Here is a 17,683-nt window from a genome sequence, read left to right on the forward strand (position 1 = left end):
GAGGCGCCCCCCCCCTCCCCCCCTGCGGGGGCGGGCTGAGCTCCCAGGCCTCCCTCCAGCCACGAGCCTGGCTCAGCTCAGGAGGCATGATGGAGAAAAGGGGTTGGGGGACTTTTAGTTGCAGACAGGGAGACTGCATGTGTAGCTGATGCTCTATGCAGCATGCATAGGGCAAGCAGCCGCCTGGGAGGCTGTTTGGAGTAGCATGGGGAGAACAGAAGGGTTTGGAGGTCCACCCAAGGATCAGGTGTATGTGGGGAGACACCGCCAGCTCTCCATGTTCCTGCTCTCTCCCTGCTGCGCCCCGCTGGGCTCTGCATGCCAGGAGCCCATCTGGGAAGACTCAGCTGCAGCCAAAGCAGTCGACCTTATGCAAGCGTCCCTCCCTGCTCCTCGAACGCTGTGTCCCAGCCCGGCCCAGCCCCGCGGGAGCCTTGCAGATAAATGCGTGGCTGGGATTTTCCACATAGCCCTCAGAGCCCGGTTCCCCCTGTGGATCCAGATCAGCTCGCACCTCTGGCCGGGCTGGGGTTAGCCCACCTCAGACTGCTTGGGACCACTCCCAAGCCCAGGGACCCTTTGGGAATGGAAAGCCGTGCTACAAAATGGAGGTTCCCACTGGAGAGCAGCATGAGTCGCAGTTGCCAGGCCTGAGCAAGCGGTGTCTCTGTGCAGTGGAGATCTGTGCACGGCAGGAGTGAGAGCCAGTTGGAGCCTGCACACAGGCAACAAGGGCTGCTTGGGCTCTGCTTGCAGCAGCCCCCTGAGGATACATGCACAAACATTTCATAGGCACTGGCACCCCCCCCCATCTGGGCACTGCCCTGCAGGAAAAGCCAGAAGAGGGGAGAGATGCAGCCAGAGGATGAGCCAGCAACAAGATTGGGGCACGGAGGAATTGTCCCCCAGGGACCTCTGCAACAGGGCAGATGGGGGTGAGCAGAGGGACTACCCTCCATTTGGAGCTGCACCTGTGCCTGGGGGGAGCTGAGGGTTGGCAAGATGCTCAGAGCCTGGTCCAGCCTGCCTCCTTCCCTGCAGCTCAGCAGTATCTGCCCTTCTGCCATGCCTCAGTTTCCCCTCTGCAGAGTTTCACGTCCCCTGGGAAGGGGATTTCCCCAGGGCAGGGCCAGGCTGAGACCCCAGCACTCCTAGAGACAGTCCCCAGCTGGGGATGAGGTTGCAGGGACCACATGGCATTCAGGAGCAGGCCCCAGGCTCAGGCCAGGCGGAGGGGAATGGAGCTGTTTCCAGTGTGCATGCGTGCCAGGACCAGGCTCCGGCAGAGCTGCTGGCAAGCATGCCCACATGGGCATGCTGCAGCCGTACCCTTCGCCAGCTCTGCCTGCCCATGAGCACTGGCACCTGTGGGATGCAGGCAGCACCTCCCGAAACAGCACAGGCAGTCCTTGCAGAGAAGCTGTTGCTGTCCTGGCGTGTACTGCGTCACCGTTACACAACCATGGGAAACCAGCCCAGACCTGCACCCTCCCGCACAGTGCTGAGATGGGACCCAGCAGTGACAGGCTCCAGCCCCATCAGGGTTTTCGTTCCCCTGGTAGATCATGGGGCTGTTTCCCCCTCCCAGGTGCACTGCCACCCCCTGTCACCCCCACAGCCCCGATGGGATGGACACCTGCCAGAGCAAGAGCCCAGCCTGCAGCAGGGATGGGGCTTGGTGCCGGGGTGGAGGCCATGGGCAGGAGCGCTCAGGTGGGTACGCCATGTTCCCCGGCAGTTTGTGGTCCCCAGTGCCCTGCCCTGACACCCAGCCACAGGCATTTGCTGATGTCAGGAAGTGAAATAAACAGCGGGCAGTCACCCGGCAGCAAGACTGCAGGCAGCCCTGGTGCACTGGGCATGCAGGGTGCACCACGCACCTGGTTGAGACACTACCACCACCACCGCCTGCCCTCGGGAGGGACTGCTGGGGATGCCTGAAGGGAGCAGGCAGGGAATTTCTACCCCAGCCAGCTCCTCCTCCCCACCCTCAGGTGTCGTCCCTGCATCTTCGTGGACTGCAGGACGAGTTTTCCCATTGGAAAAAAAAATAAAAATGCCCTGAACACCTACATGGTTTGTGGCCTGTGGGCTGCAGCCATGTCCTCAGCTTGGTCAAATCCTATGGTCTGGCAAGACAGCTGAGTCCAGCTGTCCCTTAAGGTCCCTGCATGTGGCACAGGGGTGTCATACTTCGGGGAGCCGGCAGCACTGGCCGTCCTTTCATCCGCCGCCAGCTGGAGAAAGGGGAGCCCAGAGAGGAGCCATCTGCCCCCCATAGTCTGCTATGGGTCAGCACATGGAGAGCCACAGCTTTGTCCCCATGGTGAGGTGGCTTTGTGTGGTTGGGTGATCCTCTGGATAGATGCCTCCCAGGGCTGGGATGGTGGTGGGAGCTGCTGTTGCACAGCCACAAAAGGATTTCAGCTTCCCAGCTAGAAACAAGGTCGAACAGCCCCAAGGAGCTGAGCTTAGAATAACAGCAAGAGAGGAGAGGGAAGGACATGGTGTGTGAGGGTTGCATTAAAGACAAGTAGGAGATGATGTCGAATGACAACATTGATTACAAGAGGATCTGAGGAAGGTGGAAACCAGCTGAGTCACGCAGGAGGGTGAAAAGAATGCACAAGACACACAAACAACCTGAGATTCCTCCTGCCTGTCCGTGCCAGAGCCAGCGTGACTGCTCTGCAAGGTTAATGGGATCTATTAGAGGCGATAAGGAGGCTGCTAAGCAGTAAAATGTTCCCGAGAAAGTGAACTTCCTCATTCCTGCCAAGAAAGGGAGATTCATTCAGAGCAAACAGCACCAGAACAAATAAATCAATTAGAAACAGCAAGTTCTCGAACCCAGACAAACACCCCAGGGAACCGGAAGGCTTTCGTGTAGGAAGAGCCACACTTGGAGCAAACAATTCCACCCAGGGGACTGCCACATAATGAATGAGCAATGGGAGTTAAAGAAGGTGCCAGGGATTAGCCAGGATTTAGGGGCCTGGGGGACGTGGCCAATTTGCTTTAATTGATCATTAGAAACAACATAATCCCCGGGAAAATCAGTGTGGGAAATCTGGGCGTCCAGGCTCCGGGAGGACTTTGCTGGGGCTTACAAGAGGGCACAAGTCACAGAGGGGTTGTTTCCATCTCAGAAGGGGGCACAGAGGCTCCTGAGCACGAGTGGCTCAGCTTGTCCCGCGAACCGCTCCCCCGGGGGGCTACCCACAGCCTGGCTCCGACACCAGCCCAGCTGCCCAGCGCTCTGCCTGCATGGGCAATCTGCCCACACTGTCCAGCCCCAGGGGCAACACTTGGAAAGCAGCCCAGGGGCAGAACAGAGGGACACGGGTTGATTTGCACCCTGGGGAAGGCTGACCTCCTCATCCTGTCCCTCCACGTCCTACTGCCACACCAAACTCAGGACTGCCTATGGGCCATGCCCAGGGAAGGGGCAGGCAGCTGGCTGGCAATCTCGGTATGGGTGATACTGGGGGCAGCTCTGTGCCAGATTTACACCGTGCCCAAACACTGCCATGGAAATTTCCCCTGAGCTCAGCACTCAGGTTTTACTGGCTGGTGTTTAAGGTCTGTCCTGCCAGCCTTCCCAACCCTGTCAATGATTATCCAGGAGGGAGGATGCCCAAGAGCCACCATGACAGGAACGGATCAGGCATGACATCCCCGAACAAACACGAACACCCCTGGCCAGGGCAGGGTGCCAGCTCCTGCCAGCTCCTGCAACAGCCCTTTGCTGACACAGCTGGTGGCATGTGAGGCCACCCTCCCACCTCGTCACGCAATGATGATCTGCTGCAGTGGGACAGACAAGACACTCCAGAGGAGCCTGACCCCCTTCCCTGCTCCTGCAAAGTCAATATGCCATCACGATGGTGGATCAGCCATGACAGCCCCCTCTGCTCCTGGAGAAGATGCTCATCCCATGGAGGCGGTGGCACCACAGTGCTGCGCCGTGGCCACTGCTGCCACCTCCTGCGTGATGTGCATGTTTGCCAAGGCAGACATCACGGAGAGGAGGGCACGTGCCGGCCGCTCAGGTACCATACAAGGAGAGGAATGCGGGCGCAGACCACACCCCGCTCCCTCTGCCTGCCCACTGCCCTGGCATCACCCTGGCAAACTCATGGCCGCTTCTGCCCCTTCCCCGGCATCCCCTGGCTCTGGGGAATGGCCGTGGCTCAGCCCTTGCTTGGGGCTGGCTCCCAGCATGGTGGGCAACTCTGTGCCGCAGCTGGTCCATGACCCCTGTGCTGTTTGGGGACCAGGAGGAAGTGGCGAAGGCACCGATAAACCCCGGCAGAGTCAGACAGCTGATCATCCACTGTGAATTGCCTTTCCTATCATCAGCCCTCATCGTGGGGAAATAACCATCCAGCTCACGTACACCAGATTTCTAGGGCCCTGTCTGGTGGGGATGGCCCCTGTGAAGGGGAAGAGAACCCCGGAGCCCCCCAGCACTTGAGCAGCTCCCTTGGAAAGCTGCTTCTAACCCCATCTCTGCTGACCCTAGGCTGGGCTAGGACAAGCCAGGGCTCCTGATCTCCCCTTTCCTACCCCACGGAGCCTCCAGGAAATCCTCCCACTCGCAGAGTGGGTGCCCTGGCTGAAGAAGAAAGGGGGCTGGGCGGCTCCTCTCCTTTGCACATTAAGGCAGGGGATAGCACAAAAACCAGCTGCCTCACCACCGCGATACTCGCAGCACAGCCCCTTCCCCTGTGTCCCTTGGGAAGGGACTTGCTCTGCCCTTCAAGCATGGGGGTTAGAGGGAGCTTCCATGCCCTGACACCCCCACCCCATCGCAGCTCAGCAGACCCTGTGCAGGCAGTGCCCAGGCAGGGCCCCCCTCCAGGGCTCCTGTCCCAAACTGGGCAGAGGGGACCCTGCAAAGGGGATGAGGTCAGGGCTGCAGAGGCACATCCAGCAAGCAGCCTCCCCTGCAGCCAGCGGGGTCAAGGGCCACTGCTGTGCAGGCGGAGATAAGGGGCCCTGGAGCTGGCTGGCGATGCAGCACGGCATTCAAGTGTGTTTGTTTTGTCTGAGCCCTCCTCCGCTCCATGCAACTGCACACGGCAGGCGAAGCCATCAGCCACTGCCCGGGCTCTGCCTACTGAAGCCGGCCCCTGTAACCCTGGTGGGGTTAAGGGTTGACTCCGAAGCAGGAGATCTCAAGGGCTGTGGGATCTCCCAGGCTATGGGATCACAAGCTGGAGTCCCCGCCATGGTTTTTGTCTTTGCTTTTTTCTGTGGAACCTCCCCGGTGTTTCGGAGAAGGGATCCCCACACAAAAGGCCCCATCAGCCCTGCTGGCTGCAGCGAACACTGGGGGCACCCAAGGCTTGAAGGAGGTGGCAAGATATGGTCTGTGAGAAGCCGCCACCCTCCTGGAGGATGTGTGCACTCTGTTTTTACTTGCAGCACTGCAAAGCAGTATGACATTTTCAGCCTTTCCCCTCTGCCCCCGGAGAAACCTCCCCCTGAACCTATCTGTACTCTCCCCTCAACCATTTTGGTAATTCTTTCACGCCTACAGCAGAAGACACACTGGCAAGGCCAAAGATAGTCCTTGGCCACCTTTGAGCCAAACACAGCTAAACCTCCTGCCTGAGAGATCCTAGAGGCATGAAACACGGCACGACCATCCCAGTGCTCTGGAGTATGAAACATCAGTGTGGTCCCATTTTTAAGCAGCAAACTCCAGCACAAGCATCACTTGCCATGCTGCTTCTGCTGCCTGAACAGCTGCTGCTGCCCCACACTTTCAGGAGAAGGCCCACGAGGATGCTCAAGCCTGGGGGATGCAGGCAGGCAGGACTGGAGCCCCTCCAGTCTTTGCATGCTGGAGCCCTTCAGCTGCTCTTGGCCCTCCCTGCAGCACCCCAAAGCGCCTCCCTGTGCAGGCTAACTGTGGGTGACGCAGGCTGTGTGGCGGCAGGGGCATTGCAGCTGGGTTGGTGCCATGGGAAGATGTTCCCACAGGTGGGAGGGGAGGTGTGGGGGAGTGGGAGCTGCCAGGCACCGGGCTGGGGGCTGCCGCCTTGCCAGCACCCTGTTACTCATTCTCCAGGAGGGAGACCTTTGGACTGTGGAAAGATCGAGGCTCGGGGAGGGCGGGGGTGAAGGCAGAGTCCAGGCTCAGATCCAGCTGTCCAACCTCCCTCGGCTGGGGTGACTGCCCGGCTGGGGACACCTGTTTGCAGGGCTGGGGCGAATGCATTATGTGGGGACTGGTGCATCTCCTCCAGCAGCAAAGCCCATACATCAGAAGGCCCTTTTTAGCCCCCCCCTTTACTCATGATCCCCCTCAATCTGGGCTAAGCCAAGCGGGGAGGCGGGGGGAGTCAGACCCCTGCAACCCGTGTGCAGGGTGAGTGACTGTGAGCACGGGGCGTGCAGAGCCCTGGCTCTGTCTCAGGAAGGTCCAAGCTGCAGTGCCATCCCATCGTGATGTGAAGGGGCTCCTTGGAGCACAGCTGGCAGCTTGGCACCTGCTGCAGAGAGCTCGTCCTGGGCAGCAGAGCAGCTGGGTCTCTCCAGGCTGTCTCCATCCCAGTGCCGACCCCACACCAGTGCCGCTGGCTGCCTCCTGTGCCCCGGGCTGTGCTCACATGGCCACAGCAGCAGCCCCTGCCCTGTGCTTGGCAGCAGGGAGGGACCGCTGGGCACTGTGGCTGCTTGTCGGCTGCCTCAGCTCCCAGCCAGGACCGGCTTCCTCCCATGGAGGCTCCCAATTAAACCAATTTCTTGGATGGCTCCAGTGATGCAGGAGTCAGAGGCTTTGTAGTTGTGCAGCCCCTCTGGCCACCCCCGGGGTCTCCCTGTCCCCCCGGCGCCCTCCCCATCCCTGGGGCAGCACCTGCTCTCTTGCATAACACGTGGCCCCGATCCCCCGGGGCAGTGCCGCCGCTGGCCCGGCTGCTCTCCATGAGCCTTATTGGGAACATATCCCTGCAGGGGCTGAGCGCCGGGGACTGTCCCGGCCTCGCCAGGCAAAAACAAGGCAGAGCCATGCTGGGATGTGAGCCGGAGGTGCCTCTGAAGCTGCCGCCCAGCCTGGGTCCCGCTGGTGCCAGCCCGCTGTGCCCAGGAGCCGTGGCGCCGAGCAAAGTGGCACATCAAAGCCCTTCTTGCCTCAGCTCCCCACCGCCCCCAGCCAGGCACAAAGAGAGGATTTGGCTGGGGAGTGGCAGGGAAGACAGAAAGGCAAGGCCAGGGTCCCCATGGGGCTGGGGGACATGCCAGCCATGGCTGTGCCAGGGAAACGGGCATCTTCCTACTCCAAGCACCCCCTTCCACTTGCCAGAGCTCAGCCCCAGCATATAACAAATACTCAGAGTTGTTGGGGTGGAGTAGGGATGGGAGCATCCACATGAGAACACAGCAGGTGACAGAGCAAGGCTTGCAGGCATAGCCTGTGCTGACAGCCAGGGGCACAAGGGACAACAGCCTGGTGGGCTGAGCTGTTCATCCCAGGGCACAGGAGCTGCACTCTCATAAGCCCAGGACAGATGGACGGATGGCACGGTGGCAGGCACCTGCACTGTCTAACAGGAGGATGCTCCGAGGCCCCAGTGCAGCAAACTCCTGGGGCTGTGACTCCAGTGGGACAGACCCAAAGGTGTCCCATGCCATGGGACAGTGCACAGACACATGCCTGGGTCCCTGTGCCAGCCCGTGGTGCGGGGCAGTGCTGGGGGCAGGAGGGATGTGGGCTGGGGCCAGCCGGCAGACAGAGCCCATTTGTTGGTGGCAGTGCTGCTGCTGGCCCTGGTGTCACCAGCAAAATGGGAGACTGCACCCACAGGGACATGCACACAGCCCTGCACCCATATGCACCAGCACACACACGCATGTACCTCTGGGCACATGCACAGCTCCATGCTCAGAGGGACCAAAGCCTCATTGTCCCCCCAGGCAGCCTCTGGGATGGCTAAAAGCTCCAGAGATGCAAGTAAGACCCTGCTGCAAGGCAGCAGAGTGTGAGCAGCTCAGCTGCCCATGGCAGCATTTTGGGAATTCAGGTCCAGCAGCAGATATGGGGTAGAAACCACTGGTGCTGATATCGTCCAGAGCCCTGGCCCCCCACACAGCCTGGGGGCTCTGGGACTGAAGGCAGTGGGGCCAGGATCCAGGCAGCAGTGCTGCGAAGAGCCTGAATGGCAAAACACTGAGCAACTGGCTGCCTGCAGGCTCTGGCAGACAGGGTAATTATTGTTATTGTTGTTATCACAATAACAATAACAGTAACAATAACAGCTACTGCTTGCTACAGTTGCATCATTGCTGGCATCATCACCATTATAATTTCACTTAGAAACTGCCGCCCCAAGGGCAGGAAGCACAATAGGAAGGGGAACCTACCCTGTGCAAGCACTTGTCCTGTGGTCTGTCCCCTCTCTCCAGGGGACCCGCAACCCAGGACTCTGTTTTATTGCCTGCAGGTGCCTTAGTGTCTGGATTGAACAGGACAGACAGATGGGGCTGGAGACAGACTGACAGCTCCAAAGCACCCTGCTGATCCAGGGCTGTGCCTCTTCCCTGGGTCGCTCCTGAGTGCCCTGCCAGGAGCTCACCCCGTCCCCAGGGGCCTGGCAGGGTGTCATTTGGAGGACAGCCAGGGCCGGTGCCACTGACCAGAGCTCTGCCTCTGCCAGAGAGGATGCCCTGCTTATGGGAAGGGACCGCTTGGCTTTCCAGCTCTCCTCCCACCCCAGCAAACGTTGCCATTAATGGACAGATTATTAGGGAATTAGGGGGTTGTGCGGTAAGCAGGTCTGGTCTGTGGGCTGCTGAGGGACAGGGATTACCCTGGGAGAGTGGCTTAGTGCCAGCACCTCTCCAGCCGGAGCCGGTGCTGCTGGAGAGCTGAGCCCCATGAGTGCTGGCACCCAGCCCAGCTGGCAGCGCCGAGGCTCTGCTCCTTTCAGGAAGCTGATGCAGGGATGCTGCACACCTCTCTCCCTCCATGTCACCTGCCTGTCTTCGACCTCCGGGTCCTGGAGGGGTCCTGCTGCATGGCTGGGGCTCCCAGTTCTACTAGAGACCGAGATGGGCATGCCAAATCTCCTGGTGTGGTGGAGCAGTGCCTGGGAACCAATATTGCCCAAAAGCTTACCAGCTGCCCTGGACAAAGGGAAACAATCCCCAGCTTCCCCATAACTGCTCACTCTTCCCTAATTTCACACTTATGAGAAGTACACAGACGCCCAGCACAGGCAGCCCGCACCCAGCAAAGGCCACCCATCCCTCCTGCTCTGCCCTCACTGCCTTTGCCCCAGGCTGCCTGCTTCCTTCAGGATGCTGTGGGGGAGAAAAGCAGCCAGAGCCCGGGGCCAGGCAACCGCTATCCTTTGCAGGGCTGAGCCCTGGGAGCACCCTGGAGCATTTCTGGCCAGCCCCAGCTCTGCCCTGCTGTGTGCAACGCAGCCGTGACAGTGCTCACACGTCTTCTGCTGAACGCCACCATGTCACCATGCAGAGGGGAGGAAGGCCCTTCTCAGCCCAGAGAGCAAACCCCTCCTCTGAGCCGGGCCTGGATTACACTAAGGGGATTGCTGCAGCAGCAGGTCCACCCAGGAGCCCTCCCCGCCACCCTGGGGCTGCAGCGTCATGCCAAGGGCAGAAGGAGCATGCGTGCAGGGATGTGTGAACATGCACGGAGACCCTCCACCAGGGTCTTGGGTTGGGCATCCCACCGGTACCTGAATCACTGAGGTGGTGATCTCTCAGCATTTTTGTACTGGGGAAACAGAGAAGCAATGTGTCATTTTAACAGCTCTGACGCGTTGCTTCTCTGTTTCCCCAGTACAAAAATGCCAGCAGCGCCAACGCTCTCCTGATACATCCCAGCCCTACACAAAGTGTGCTTGCTATCAAAAGACAAGTTCTGTTGGAAAGTTTCTATCCAGCTACATTCTGACCTCCCCCGTCCTGAATCCCAGCAGCTCCCAGTCCACCCCAGTCATCTCTGCCAGCTCCTCTCCCCTCTATCTGCCCAGCACAAAAGCTTTGCTTGCTCGTGAGCCATGGGCACCACGAGCAGAGCAGAGCAGGGTCAGGCTACGAGCAGGGCCTGACTCTGCACACATGCTGGATGTGATTAGGCAGCTGGAGGCTGCTGAGAATAACACGGACGCACCATGGGAAAGCTGTAATACTAATTAATCCAGGCAACGGCTTGGAGCCAGGTTGGATCCTCCAGGGCTGGCGGGGATTCGGGCAAGAAGAGAAAATGCCCCTGCAGTGCATGGGTGCCTAACCAGCACCTGGGTCTGGCAGCCAGCGTGCACGTCCCTGGGCTGCATCCCTGCCCCACAGCTTGGGGTGACACGCTTCTGCCCAGGGCTGGAAGAACCATCCCGTTCCCCTTCCACCACCCTGGGGGCACTTCAGCTCAGACCCCAGCAGCCAAGAGGGGCCAGGAGCCGGGGGTGGGAAGATGACAGGATTGCTTCATGGCCCAGGGGGTGCTTTGAGGTCCCTGGCCATCTGATCCCCCCCCCAGCCACATGCCAGCTGCCCATTGTGCTCATCCCTGCAGCATCTGGGGCAGCCAGGTGCCAGGAGCCAGGCACAGCACTCATTAAGTCCAGCCCATCTGCTGTCTGCCTGCTGCTCCCATGGCAGTGGCAAGCGGGCACTGGGCCAAAAATGCCATTCCCTTCCTACCTCCCCAGGGCAGCAGGACTGATGGAGCTGGAAAGCTCATGGGAAGGCTGGGGAGAGAAACTGAACCCCAAGGGTTCAGAACCCCTGGTCCCCCGGTTCCCAGCTTCCCCCTCTGCATCCCATCACTGGGATGGGTCCCATCACTGACAGGTTATCCGCTGCTGTGGCTCACCCAGCTCTGCAGGCTTGCCTTCAGCCTCCTCCTCTTCCCATGAGCCTGTAAGCTGCTTCTGAGCAGCCTCGCTCTGCCCATCAGCTCTCACACATTCTGTCACCCTCTGTCAGCCTGAGAGCTGGCAGGGCAGCACAGGGTGGTCTCCTCCAGGGCACCTTCCAGAGATGGGTCCTCAGATGGGGTAGGAGCCAGCCCTTGAAAGCATCCAGGCACCTTGAACCCCCACTCATCCCATCCAGATGTCTTGGTTAGACATCATTTGGAAGTGGGGAACACATGTACCCACATGTTCCAACCAAGGCACCGGTGCCCAGGTGGGCTGAGGGAGAAGCTGAAAGTACTTTGCAGCCCAAACCACTTCCAAGAAGGATCAGCTCCCAGACACAACAAAACCAGAATATTTTCTTCCTGTTTCAAGCTTAATTTTTGCATCAGGACTGATTATTTTTAACTGAAGCCATAAACCTGGAAACAGACACTGTGCTTCTGCTAACTTCGTTTCTTTTGGGAATCCCCCCAATTTTCAGGTCTAAAAGATCCCACAGATGATGCTTGACTACCGTGAAGGAAGCCTGGTGGGGAGGACCTCTAGGCTGAAAGCTGAGATGTGCTGTGCCCTATATTTTTAGAAGCTGGAGCCAACCAGCTGGACCCCACTCTGGACCCTCCCCTACCTTGCTTTGATCCTCTAAACTCTGGATCTCCAGATCAAGATGCCTTGAGGCACCCAACAAGCTTCTGTCCCCAGCAGTGTTGTGCTGCTGCTGAAGAAAGTCATGCAGAATAGGGCTTATTTTTTGTTTAAAGCTGTTCTCTTCAGGTGTTTGCCATGTAGATAATATTCATCATGTCTGCTGTACCCCTCCCTGGAGAGGGAACATATTTTGAAGCTGCCGCTCTCATTGCAGGGGCTGACGCAATATGTGTGCCCAGGGCTATGCATGTGCAGCAGCGCTGGCAGGATCAGGCCATCCTGGTCTGTGCCCAGCTGGGTACATTACAGCAGTGCGATGCAGGAGTGCCTCGAGGCATCCATGCTGTGCCACCGGATGACTCTGCCTGGATGTGCCCCTGGGAAGGGCTGCTGCATCCCCCCAGTGTGGGGTCCCGCAAAACCTCAGCTCTGCACAGGCACTGCGCCCCTGCCGCAACCACTTCCATGCCTGGACACCCACCGAACTCCAGTCCAGCCTTGCTGGAGTTGTTGCTCAGCCTGTTACCATGTTTGGGTGTTTTTGAGCTGGTGGATGACTCAGATCTTCGTTCCTAGGACTTGTTTACACAGCCAGAGCGGGAGGAGCGTGCGCAAGCGTGGCTGGCAGCACGGCGGCGTGTGGAGCCTGGTGTGCCCCCCACATGTGGCTGGCCCTGCCACCCGCTCCCGCGCTTGTGGCGGGGCCAACAAGGGACAGCTTCTCCTTTTGGAGCGGGAGCTCGCTGGACCCCTGCCAAGCACAGGAGAGCCCCTGGGGAGGGAGAGCCCCTGGGGAGGGACATGCCCGGGCTCACATGGGGAAGCAGAGGCAGTCCCAGGTGTGCTCTTCCAAAGCAGGTCATTTCAGGTTGCTTTACCCCCTCCTAGCAGGATCAGCCCAGCAGCTTCTTTATTTCTTATTTAATTTTGATGCTATGCAGTCCTTCGCCCTTTGCCAGCTGTGCCCATGGCACGGCTATGCCTCCGTCCTGCTGCCGTCTCTCTCAGCTAGCAGCTAGCATGTGTCCCCTTGCATGCCTGGTTGGTGGAGCTCATGCCATTGGGGTTTCTTGGAAACCAAGCCACTTCTTGGCCTGCCTGGAATAGCAGCTCAGCAAACACAGTGCAAAAATCCCCAGGACTGAGAAATGAGTCACTGCTCTCCTGCCTCACCCCCGGCATCTGGTCATGCCCACGGCCTCTGGCACAGCCCCTGGCACCGTGCCCCCCTTGAAGGAGGGGGGGAGATGTCTCTGGGCTTCTCCAGGTGGCTGCTTTCATCCAGATGCCACCAAGAAGCCTGTAGCAGGGCAGGCAGAGACGCAGACGTGCAGAGGGGAAGGCTGTTGCAGGCATGGGCACTGGGAATCCCCAGCCTTCAGCTCCACGATGCTGGAACAGGACCCCGGGGGCTTGTTCACAGCCCATGCACTGGGGCTGGTGCTTGCAGACCCTGGGGGATATTTCTTGCTCCACAATCTTCATCATAGCAGACTTGTTCGCCGTTAAGTGTTGACTTTGTGCCGAAAAGGCAAATTTTTTTTGATTACTTGGTTCTCAGCCATGAAAACATCTGGCTCGAAAAAGAAAATGAGGGAGGGAGAGAGAAAAAATCATTGAAGCAGGCTCCTCTGCCTCTATTTTTCCTTCCCTGAACACCCTGAGCAATGGGCTTACCCTTAGCAAAGCTCTGCTGGGAAGCTGTGCCCAGCCCATGTTGGCACAGACCTGGCCCAGCCTGCCTGGCCAGGCGTACCTGCTTGGGGAGCTGAGTTCTGGAGGCTCCAGCTGGGGGGAAACCCCGCAGCCTTGCAAAGAAGGGGTGCTTTGGGACCAGCCGACTCGCTTGCTCATGCCCGGTGCCAAGGCAGCACGTGGCAGGAGAGGAGAGCCATGCCATGTGGCCTGGCTGCTCTGTCCTTGCAGGCGTTGGTGCGATGGAGGTGATGTCACCTCCCCTTCCTCCACAGTGGTTTTAATCCCTGGCTGGAGCCAAGCAGGCAAACCACAGCTTTTCTACTAGACTGAAAGTGAAAACTGAGCATTTCCTGAATGCGGAAGGAGTCGAGCAGAGGAAGAAACTGGCTGAGCAAAGCAGCCACCTGCATCCCAGCGTCCAGGGGAAGCACTTGGGTGGAAGCAGTTGAGCAACAGTAAACAGCGTCTGTGGCAAGGCAGTGCGCCAGCCCCAGCAGCCGCGGTGCCATGCAGCTGCTCAGCATCATGCACAGCAGGGCTTGGTGGTGGTGGACTGCAGCCGTGGGATAAGTTAAGGACCAGTAGTGCTGGGGAGCATTTATCAAGGAGCTTTGTACGTGTCCTGGGTGCTGGGTTGTGGGTGCTGGAGCCAGGTGGGTGCTTGCAGGGCGGGTGAGCAGGCAGCTCCTGCCCATGTATGGGAAGCTCTGCCCACTGAGAAGGGGTGTTGAGATGAAAGGGCTCTTCGGAGGCATTCTGCTCCCCACTCAGCCTCCTCAGCCCCAGGGCTCTGGGGACGGAAGTGTCACCAGTGCCACCACAAGCCCACCAGAGTGAGAGAGGCTGAGAACAAACCCTCCGAGCAACCTCTGCCCCCCGCTCTGCCTTGGTGTTCCCAGTCTGCACCCTCATCCTCACACAGTGCATGGATGGGGGCAGGATCAGTGATGAAACTGAGGCACGGGTGAGGCTGGGTGGCACGCTGGCGTGGTGTCCGCAGCACAAGTCCCCCCACTCTCTGGACAGGCACCATAGCTGTGTTCAGCTACATCCCCCTTTGATACTCAGGCTGTGGGAGGGGAAGGGTCTGTAAAATGACCCCAAAACCCTGGGCTGCCCTGCAAGGACTTTCTCTGCAGCACCACGGTCCTTTGTTGGCAGGATGGCTGCTGGATCCGGCCAGGGAGCGGCCAGGTTGCTGGTCTGCTGCAGCTGATCCCACAGCCCTTGCCTCCAGGGCAGTGTTCCTGGGGGATCTGGGAGCCTCTCCAGCACACCCCTCCAGCTTCCCGCCACGCTGCACGGCCACACATGTCCTCCCAGCCTGTCTGACCATGGCAGCTCCCCGGGCTCTCCTTTGGCTGCTTTCTGCGGACATCCCAGGGCTTTCCTCCACCCTGCCCTGCCCCAACCATCCCCATTCCTAACCCAACCATTGCTCTGAGAGCAGAAACCAAAGCCTGGCCCTTCCTGCCTGCCCACGGTGTCTCACAGCCACTGCCCAAAATAGCTCGAAAAGCCCTAAAATAGCCTGCCGCTGCCCACTCAGCCCATTCAGTACCCTGAGGAAGATGTAGGAGTGCATGTAAGGGTAGGGGTGGGCAAGCAGAGGGACCAGCCCAAAAAAATACATCCTGTGGGAGCAGGGGCTGTGCAGGAAAACAGCTGTTGCTGTGGCAACAGCTCAGTGCTTTCTGCTTGCTCCTACAAAATGGGGTGAGCATGACATCAGCAGCCCACTGTCTGCCGGCCAGTGTGGCTCCAGCTTCTCCTGGCAGTGACTCAGTGCTTGCCACCGGCTGTGACTCAGTGCTTGCCACCGGCCCCCGCCCCGCCTGGCCCCCAGCCAGGACGAGGACGTGACTTTCCCAGTCACCCTCTCACTATGCCTGGGCACCTCTAGCTTTCCCAAAGCACCTGTCAGGTAGCGGGACGTGGAGCCTGGGTCACGCTCAGCATGTTCAGGCTCAGAGATGGCGTGTCCCCATCCTTTCCAGCCCTGTTCTGGCTTAGCCAATACCATAAATCACTCCCGGCATGCCACCGCTATGCGAGTGATGGTAACTCAGGCACAGCCACCTCTGTCCAGGCTCCCTCTGCCTGCCTTCCCTTTCCATCCTGGGCATGCCGGGGCAGCTGGCAGGGACCTTGCTTCCCTGAAGCATCTTCTCCACAAGTGAAATGCTTCCCGGTGCCCTCAGATTAATACTGCTCTGCTGTCAAAGCACCCAGGAGAGATGCGGAGCTGGAGGCTGGCAGGGGTTCACGAGCCAGGGGAGCCGGAATGGGGTAAGCTGGGTATAGATAGAGCAAATTGCCCTCTGCCTCCCAGGGATCAGCTCTCCTGACCTGCTCATGGTGTCTCCCAGTGAATGCTAATCTATTAAACTCAGATTACATAAAAGTCTTGTTTTCCGGTTCTCGCTCTCCCTTCCTGCTCCACGCTGCTGGAGGACCCCTCTTCCCATCTCCCCCATCTCTGACACTGGGCCAGTCTCAGGGGCTGGGCTGTCTCGACATGTCCCTCTCCCTTGCAAAGCCAGACGCACGTGAGCGCTCCCCAGAGGGTGTCCCCCCCCTGAGCCTTCCCAGCCAGGCACCCCAGGGGTCCCTCTGTTTGGCAGGGCACACAGACCCCTCCCCGAGCCACCTGTCCCCAGCACATGTCCACCTCCACTGGACACAATGCTGCATGTCCCTGTCCCACATTTACAGCTCATCGCCTTCATCCGACTGGGCGGTACTAATGGCACCGCTGCCCCCTCTCCTCTCAGCCCATCACCACCACAGGGCTGTCATGACGGGTTGTGACGTGATACAGCTCAAAGGAAAGACAAGGCAGATGGGTGCTGTCACCTGGGGCACAGAGCCAGTACTGGCTCCCGTTGGATGTTTGCAGGCTGCTCCAGGGCCAGAAGGTACAGTGGAGAGCTCAGACATGGTCAACCAGAGCCTTCACCCCAGCTCCACAGCCCTGGGCACCAAGGGGGTCTGACATCCTATTCTTGCAGTCTGCAGAAAGGCTGCAGGGGGTACCAGACCTAAAAACCCATGCTTGGTCACACTAACTACCTGTGTATCCAGATCCTGTCCTGGAGCAGCCCATGGTGGGCTCTGCAAGCAGGGCAGCACCTTGCCCTGCTCCAGGCAGCTGTATGATCCCACATCTGGCTGTGAAATCCCACAGGAGCATCCCCAGTGGAGTCAGCTCCTCTGCATCATCCCCTACTGAGAGTCAGTCTCTGCGGCTGCTCCAGAGCTACATTGGCCAGGGCAAGCTGAGAAGGGCCACGTGCCTGGTGCACCACCAATTCTGCTTGGTGGCACTTAACTGCCCCCCTCTGCTCCTTTTTTTGTCTCACATTCATGCACAAAATAAAACAGCCTTGTTGTGCAGCCCAGAATGGCAGCAGAGCCACAGCACAGCCAGGTGTGGGGCACTGGGCAAGGCGGTTACGACGGGGGGCAGGGGGATGCTCAGTGGTGCACAGCCACCTCCTGTGCAACAGGACTGTCACCCCTCCCTGTAAGCAATTGCCATCTGGCCACTAAAGCCTTTGCTACCCTCTTTTCTTTTGGTCCTCTGGCATCTTCCCTGTCCACAGCCTGGTGGCAGGCACAGGGGGGTGCCCGGGACCCCTCTCCACATAGATCCCAGTGTGGAAACTTGCTAAAGGCATTTTACAAGCTGATCTGTTTGTGCACAGAGGACTCTTGGAGGAGGCAGGACCAGGGGCTGTGGTGTGATGTTTTTCAGGAGCAGTTTCCCTGAGAACGCAGGGAAAGGACCAAAAGTCATAGCTGCCCTATTCCTGCCCATTGCCGCCCGCTGAAAACACCCAACCGAAGGAACAGTAGAGAAACTGCACCCAAAACCCCAGCCTTTCCCCAGGGCTGCTGGGGAAGCCAGGGACTGTCCCAGGGAAGCTCCACTCTGCCCACGCCGGGACATGGCAGCAGCAGGCTCCTGAAAGCCTTCGGCTTGCTCCCTGAGATCTTCTCCTTGGGTTTTCTCAAACAGACTCTGGACCCCCACTGACCTCTGAGCAGAGCCCAAGGCTGGGTGCTTAGACACCCTGAGTCTTTCCTTATCCCCGTGCTCACCCCCAGCAAAGGGGCCAGGAACCACCACCAGCTCCCCCCGGTCCCCACAGCCCCTCCTCTCCTGGCCCCAGTCCGGCTGGGATCCCCTCACCCCTGGCGTGCTCAGCGCTGCCTGTTTGTGTTCCGCTGCCCTGGTTACCAGCCGCTGAGTCACCACAAAACCTCCCCGCACAGGCAGGGAAGCCCGGACTCATTTTTTCCATGGGAACCCTACAACTCATTCAACCTTTCGAGGTGGGGAGAGATGTCGACAGGGCGTGGATACAGAGCAGGGACCTCCCAGGGACCAGGACTGCCTGCACAGGGAGCAGGCGAGGACACATCCAAGTCCT

The sequence above is a fragment of the Pygoscelis adeliae genome, unplaced genomic scaffold (assembly GCF_000699105.1).
Source record: "Pygoscelis adeliae isolate BGI_AS28 unplaced genomic scaffold, ASM69910v1 Scaffold339, whole genome shotgun sequence".
NCBI lineage: Eukaryota > Metazoa > Chordata > Aves > Sphenisciformes > Spheniscidae > Pygoscelis > Pygoscelis adeliae.